The sequence below is a fragment of the Natator depressus genome, chromosome 4 (assembly GCF_965152275.1).
Source record: "Natator depressus isolate rNatDep1 chromosome 4, rNatDep2.hap1, whole genome shotgun sequence".
In the NCBI taxonomy this organism is placed as follows: domain Eukaryota; kingdom Metazoa; phylum Chordata; order Testudines; family Cheloniidae; genus Natator; species Natator depressus.
Genome location: NC_134237.1, coordinates 431,009 through 437,889, shown reverse-complemented (window position 1 = coordinate 437,889; position 6,881 = coordinate 431,009).

Genomic DNA, 6,881 nt, shown 5'->3' with positions numbered 1-6,881 from the left:
ACTTTCATGTCTGTAATCGCGTGACCAGAGAGATTGAAGTGTTCTCCAACTGGTTTATGAATGTTATAATTCTTGACATCTGATTTGTGTCCATTTATTCTTTTACGTAGAGACTGTCCAGTTTGACCATGTACATGGCAGAGGGGCATTGCTGGCACATGATGGCATATATCACATTGGTGGATGTGCAGGTGAACGAGCCTCTGATAGTGTGGCTGATGTTATTAGGCCCTGTGATGGTGCCCCCTGAATAGATGGTGTCCCCCCCCTCACATACGTGACCCAGGGGGAGCAGCTCAAACACGCACAGGAGCCGGCTCGGGGCAGGACATGAGCCCTGCAGGGCAGGGGTGGGGGTGGCAGTGACATCACAAGGGCCTTTTGCAGCACTCAGCTGATTGGCGAAAGGAGGTTGGGAGGCGGTGACCTCACAGAGAGTCCACGACAACGGCCAGGGAGGACAGGCTGCAGGGCAGGGGGATCTCAGAGACCCCCGGGGCTTTGCTGCAGGGAGTCTCCTTCTTGAGGTGTCTCCTTGAGGACTGAGAGAGAATTCAGGGTCTCGTATGTGAGCGCGAGGTGGAGCCTCTCTGGAGTTTTCTCCTTTCCCACTGCTCATTGAGCGAGAAGACAGATGTCCCTGTGGAGAAGGTAAGAGCCCCAGAGAGGTTTGGTACCGAGGCAGCCTGATCCGCCCGGTGCTGGCCAAATTCTCAGCACAGAAAACAGGAGGTTAAGGTGGGACAGTTTTCCCCCAGGTAGGCCTTTGTCCCTTCGAGTCCTTGGGGTTTGTCTTTTTTGGTTTCCCTTTTCCTGCTTCCCTCCCTCCACTGGTGAGGAGGGGGCTGCTCTGTAGCCCTCATGGTGGGAGGCCTCCCAAAGAGATGGGACAGGAAGCGAGCTCTGAGAGTGATCCTCACCGGTGACCTGAGCCATCCCTGGGCCATCCGGGGAACCCTCAGCCCACCGCCAGAGTCTCCATGCTGATTGGCTGAGCAGGGGGTCTCGTGGCAGGGAGGAGATTCAGGACTTTGTTGTTCTCGTTTAAGGCCCAGCAAATAAGCCAGAACCAATCAGCTGCTTGGTGAATTGTTCTCCTTCTCGCTGCTGATTGTCTCTGAGCCGTTCCTGGTTCTCGCTGGTGTTCTTGTGCTTCTAAAACACTTGCTGAAGAATCAGTGTGAATGGTTGTTGGTCTGTAGCTCATTGCAGGTCCCTTTATTCTGATCATTCAGTGTGTGAAACTCCAGACTGACGGTACGTTTGAAAGTCAGGACACCCGGGTCCTGTTCCCTACTCTATCCCGACAGGTTGTGTGATGGAAGACAAGGCCCTTCGCCTTTCTCTGCCTTTGTTTCTCCCTCTGTCAGTTGGGGAGAACAATCCTCTCATACCTGCCTCCCGGTGGGGGGAGGCTGGGGAGCTGTGGGGACCTGTTTGAGAGCGTCACTCGTAGCAGTGTATCATAGGAGGTGTCCTATCGGGTTGAGTCATTCCAGAGGATGATGTCGTGCAGCAGAACCCCGTTTTCCCAACCTGGCGTGACACAGCTTTGCATGTGAACCGAACCAAGGGCGCACACAGGTCCAGAAGCCGGCGATTTCTCCTTTGGCCGCTAGATGGCGCTGCAGGCTCCCACTTCCCCCTTCTCCTGGTCAGCGCAATGGGGGTTAGTATCCCCAAAAAGAACGCCTGCTTGAACCCTTGCACTACCACTGAGTGTGTGGGGGTGTGTGCGGGGGTGTCACTCCCCAAAAAGAACGCCTTCCAGCCCCCAAATCTGATGAACGTGAACAGACACACAGGCACACACACATGAACATGGCATGTCAGAGAGGACTGGGTCATCAGCACTCGCAAGCTGACCCCAGATGTGTCCCGGGACTCAGTGGGCTGGATTGAACAGCAATTTAAAGCTGGTCCCCTCATATGTCCTTGGACTCAGCGGGCTGGGCTGAGCAACACCTGAATCTGCCACCCTCCTCTGCCCCCAGGTTCAGCACCTCCCTATCCCCACCTTCACCCCACAAGCATTCCGCTAGTAACCCACTTGATGAGCAAATCCCCGAGGACTTTTGGGGCTGCAGGGATCTTTAGCTTGGGTACAAGGAGCGTTGCTGCAGAGTGCATGGAGAAGCCAAAAACACCCATGGAGGTGGGGTGGGGGGCTAGCAAACTATAACTGATCACAAAAGGCAGGGTCAGGAGGCTATACCTAGAGAGAGACAGAGGCACAGAAAGAGACAGATGGATCTCAGCACTCCTCGAAGCTGGAATCGATCAGGGTTCCCAGGTGGCCTTGGTAGCTGAGGGACCGGAGCGCTGGAGCCAGGCAGAGCCCCCAGCACAATCAGTCAGGAAAAGCTAATGAGGAGGACTTGTGGCACCTTAGAGACGAACCAATTTATCTGAGCATAAGCTTTCATGGGCTAAAGCCCACTTCATCAGATGCATGCAGGGGAAAATACAGCAGGAAGATATAGATATAGATATATCGATACAGAGAAGACGAGAAAATGGGGGTTGCCATAGCAACTCTTAAGGAGACCAATCGATGAAGGTGGGCTGTTGGCAGCAGGAGAAACAAAACTTTTGTTGTGATAATCAGGCTAATCCGGGGGGACTAAAACTGCAGGGCAGAGAGACCAGTAAGTGTTGGGGGGTCCCGATCCAGTCCCCAGCTTCTAGCCGCCCACCCCCTTAAGGCTGCCATTGCTGGGAGCCCCCTCCATCTGCAACTTCAACGTGTAAAGATTGTAGATAAAACGTGTACAGCTGTGTGCCTTAGGGCAAAAAGTTACACACAGGTACATCAAATACGTTATGAAAGAAAACATGCAAAAGAAACCCCAGTGGGTAAAACCAGGGAACAAAAGCCTGAGCAGCCAAAACCCCAGCCAGCTGTTGCTCCCACAAAGAGGGAAGAGTTACAATATCTCCTCCTTCACATTTCTCCTAGGAACTACCAGGGCCTGATGAAATTGGGGCAGATTGAAAAGTGTGAAAATATTTTTTAAAAGAAAAAACATCCACAACTTGATTCCATTTTATTGACAGCATCATTATTGGTACTCGCCTGGCTTGCCTCCTCTGGCAGAAGAGAGGCAGACAGAGGAGGATGAGGACCACCAGCTGTGCCCCCACAAGACTGGGCTCTGGGCCAATCCTCCAGATATCTGAGACCCACATCCTTCCCCAGATCAACCGCCTTCAAAGTGGACCAGACCCACATCCCTCCCCAGAATGACCATCGGTGTCCTGGGCAGCGCAGCCAGCTCAGCCAGGAAGGAGAACTCTTGAAACTTTCTTTGGTTTTTCATCTCCCTGTTCTTCCCCTAATTGTTGGGGGCTGAAAATACCTGGCCGTGGGAAGCGAAGAGGCAGGCCCTGGATTCTACCTCTCGGGAGCCCACAGCTCACCCCCAGACGGTCGCCTACGGTCTGGTGAGACGCTAGAAGGGCCATTTGCAAGTGGTTCAATTTTCCAGCTCGATTTGGCTGTTGGTTTCTGGCCCAAAATTCGGAGGCCTGACAGCGTCAGCACTGGGCAAATGTGGCTCGTTGCTGGAAGAGTCTGATTCTCCCGTCGTCTTCTCCCTTCCGAGGGATCCTCCGCGTCTCTCAGCAGCTCCTGGGGTCCCCAGCCGCTGTCACCCCAGCCAGGTGGCAGACTGACGGCAGGGCAAGAAAGCTGACGCCGAACCCTCTTTGCTGTTGGCCTCCGGGACATCGCAATCAGCTTGTGCAAAAACACACACAGACCCCACCCAGAGCACATCGCACGTCACACACACAACACGTCCTGCGTTGCACATCACACACACAAAACATTGCACGCCGCACACACAATACATCGCACGTTGCACGTCGCACATGCAAATATAAGACATCGCACCTCACACTTCACATGTGCCTCTTCTTGTTTGCCGTCTTGAGTGTGTGTGTGATGTTGTGTTTGTGATGTCATGTGACGTGGTGTATGTGACGTGGTGTATGTGTGTGTGTGAGATGTGTTGGGTGTGTCGTGTTGTGTGTCATGTTGTTTGTGTTTGTGTCTATCTGTGTGACGTGTTGTGTGTCGTGTTGTGTGTGTGTGTGACGTGTGTGTTTAATGTTGTGCGTGTGTGTGATGTGTTGTATTTGTGATGCGTTGTGTGTTTGTTTGTGTGACGTGTGACGTGTGTGCGATGTGCGACGTGCAACATGTGTGTGTGACATGCGACATTTTTGTGTGTGACCTGCGACACGCGACATGTTGTGTGTTCAACGTGTGGCATGCAACATGCGACGTGTGACGTCCTGAGTGTACGTGCGACATGCACCGTGTTGTGTGTCCGACGTTCGATGTGTTGTGTGTGTGACGTGTGATGCATGACGTGTTGTGTGTGCAGGTGTGACGTGCAACGTGCGACGTGCGATGTGCAAAGTGTTTGTGCGACGTGCGGCGTGTGATGTGTTGTGTGTGTGACGTGTTGTGTGTCGTGTGTGTTACATGTTGTGTTGTGTGTCATATTGTGTGTGACTGTGTGAGACGCGTTCTGTGTCATTTTGTGTGTGTGTGAGATATGTTTGTGTGTGTGATGTGTTGTGTGCCATGTTGTGTGTCACATGTGTGTTTGTGTGTGACATGTTTCTGTGTGTGTGTCATGCGACTTGCGTGTATGTGTGCATGTGATGTGTTGTGTGTATCCGTGCAATGTGCAACATGTTGTGTGGGACATGCGATTTGTTTCTATGTGTGTGTGTCCTGTTCTGTGTGTGTCGTGTTGTGTTATGTGTGTGTGTGAGATGGGTTGTGTGTCATGTTGTGTGTGTGAAATGTTTTTGTGTGTTTGTGTCATGTTCTGTGTGTCGTGTTATGTGTGTGTGTGTGTGTGTGTGATGGGTTTTGTGTGTGTGTGACGGGTTATGTGTCATGTTGTGTGAGTGTTGTATGTGGTCTAGAGTGTTGTATGGAAGGTGTGTGGTTGTGTGGTTGTGGTGACATGTGACGTGGTGTGTGGGTGTGGGTGTGTGAGACATGTTTTGTGTAGTGTGTGTGTGACATGCTGTGTTTCTGTCTTTGGTGTGGTGTTTGTGTGCGTGATGTGTTGTGTGTGATGTGTGTGTGTTGTATTGTGGGCTGTTTTGTGTGTCGTGTTCAGTGTGTGTATGGTGTTGTGTGTGTGTGTGGTGTCATGTTATGTGTTTTGTGTGACGTGTGTGTAGTGTGTGTGTCATGTTGTGTGTCGTCTTGTGTGTGTTTGTGTGTGTGACATTGTGTAACATGTTGTGTGTGTGATGTGTTGTGTGTTGCATTCTGTGTGTGTTGTGTGTCGTCTAGAGTGTTGTGTTGAGTGTGTGTGATGTGTTGTGTGTCATGTTGAGTGTGTGTGTCTCCGTGTGAGTGTCTGTGATGTGTTGTTTGTCAGGTTGTGTGCCTGTGTTGTGTTGTGTGCCGTTTTGTGTGTTGTGCTGTGTATGTGATGTGTTGTGTGTTGTGTTGTGTGTGTTTCTGTATGTGTGACATGTGTGTAGTGTTTTCTGTCTGTGTGATGTGGTGTGTGTCGTGTTGTGTGTGTGTGAGGCGTGTTTGTGAGTGTGAGGTGCGAGGTGCTGTGCGTGCGACGCACAACATGTGTGCATCCGTGCTGTGTGCGATGTGCATCATGCGACAGGCAACGTGTTGTGTGTGTGCGTGCGGCGTGCAATGTTCTGTGTGTGTGCGTGCTACACGCAGCATGCTGTGCGTGTGACGTGTGACGTGCTACACGTGACGTGTTGTGCGTGTGGCGTACAATGTGTTGTGTCTGTGTGTGCGACACAAACCACATCACACACAACACGTCTCATGATACCACAACCACACAACACACACTCAGCATGACACACAAAATGGCACACAACTCAACACACACACAACACGACACGTCACACAACACTACACACACACACACCACACCACACACACACCACGAAACACAACACAGCACACACACACTGAACACAAGACTCTGCACGACACACAGCACAAAACACAAGACATCACACACACACAAACGTGTCTCACACACACACGTGAGCAAATGTGGCTGGTTGCTGTCAGGGTCTGCGTCTCCCTGCGGGTCCAAGGGCCTGGCTGCAGCTCCCGCCCCAGCCCTCCCCCCGGGGGGGTTTGCTGCTGCCCCTTCCCGTGTCCCGGCCCCTCCGGCCTGGGTGTGTGGCTGGTGGCTGGTCTGTGGAAACGCCTGTGGGATGCGGCTTCCTTCGAGTTCCCAAAGGGTTTGTCGGAGTCGGGCACGAGTCTCCTTTACCGTGCGAGAGATCCCGGCGTCACCTTTCCACCACGTCCTGGCCAAGGCTCCGTGTGCAGCTGAGCCGGGAGGGTTTTTTCACCTGTGTTTTTCTCCACCATCCTTCCTGCAGAGGGAGAGCTGCATTCGGGTCTGACTGTGGTGTGTTGGTCAAGGTGTGGGATTCTCACTCGGGGCGGGAGAGAGTGTGGAGAAGACCTTGGAAAGGTGAAGTCGGGGGCAGGACTTTTTCAGGTGCCTGTTTTTGCGGGGGTTTGTTGAATGTTGTTTTTTGCTGAAATGGAGAGAAAGGTTGTTGGCTTTTCGGCCTGAAGGCTTGTTCTGTCCAGCAGCCCAAACTGCCAGCCTTGTTTCACCTGTTTTAATGTTGGACAGGGACAGAGTCACGTGAGCAGCTTTGACTCTTTTGGAGCCCCTTGAGTCTATTGAAATGACCACAAAAGTTCCCACCCCCTGTGTGAGTAGCATGTGGGACTGAGCGTCTTTTTTCCTTTCTCCCCTCTCGGATGTCAGAAGCACCCTAGACAGGTGCATGGCTCCTTCCCCTTCACATGGCATGATAGTGGGCACAGGCTGAGAGAAAACAAC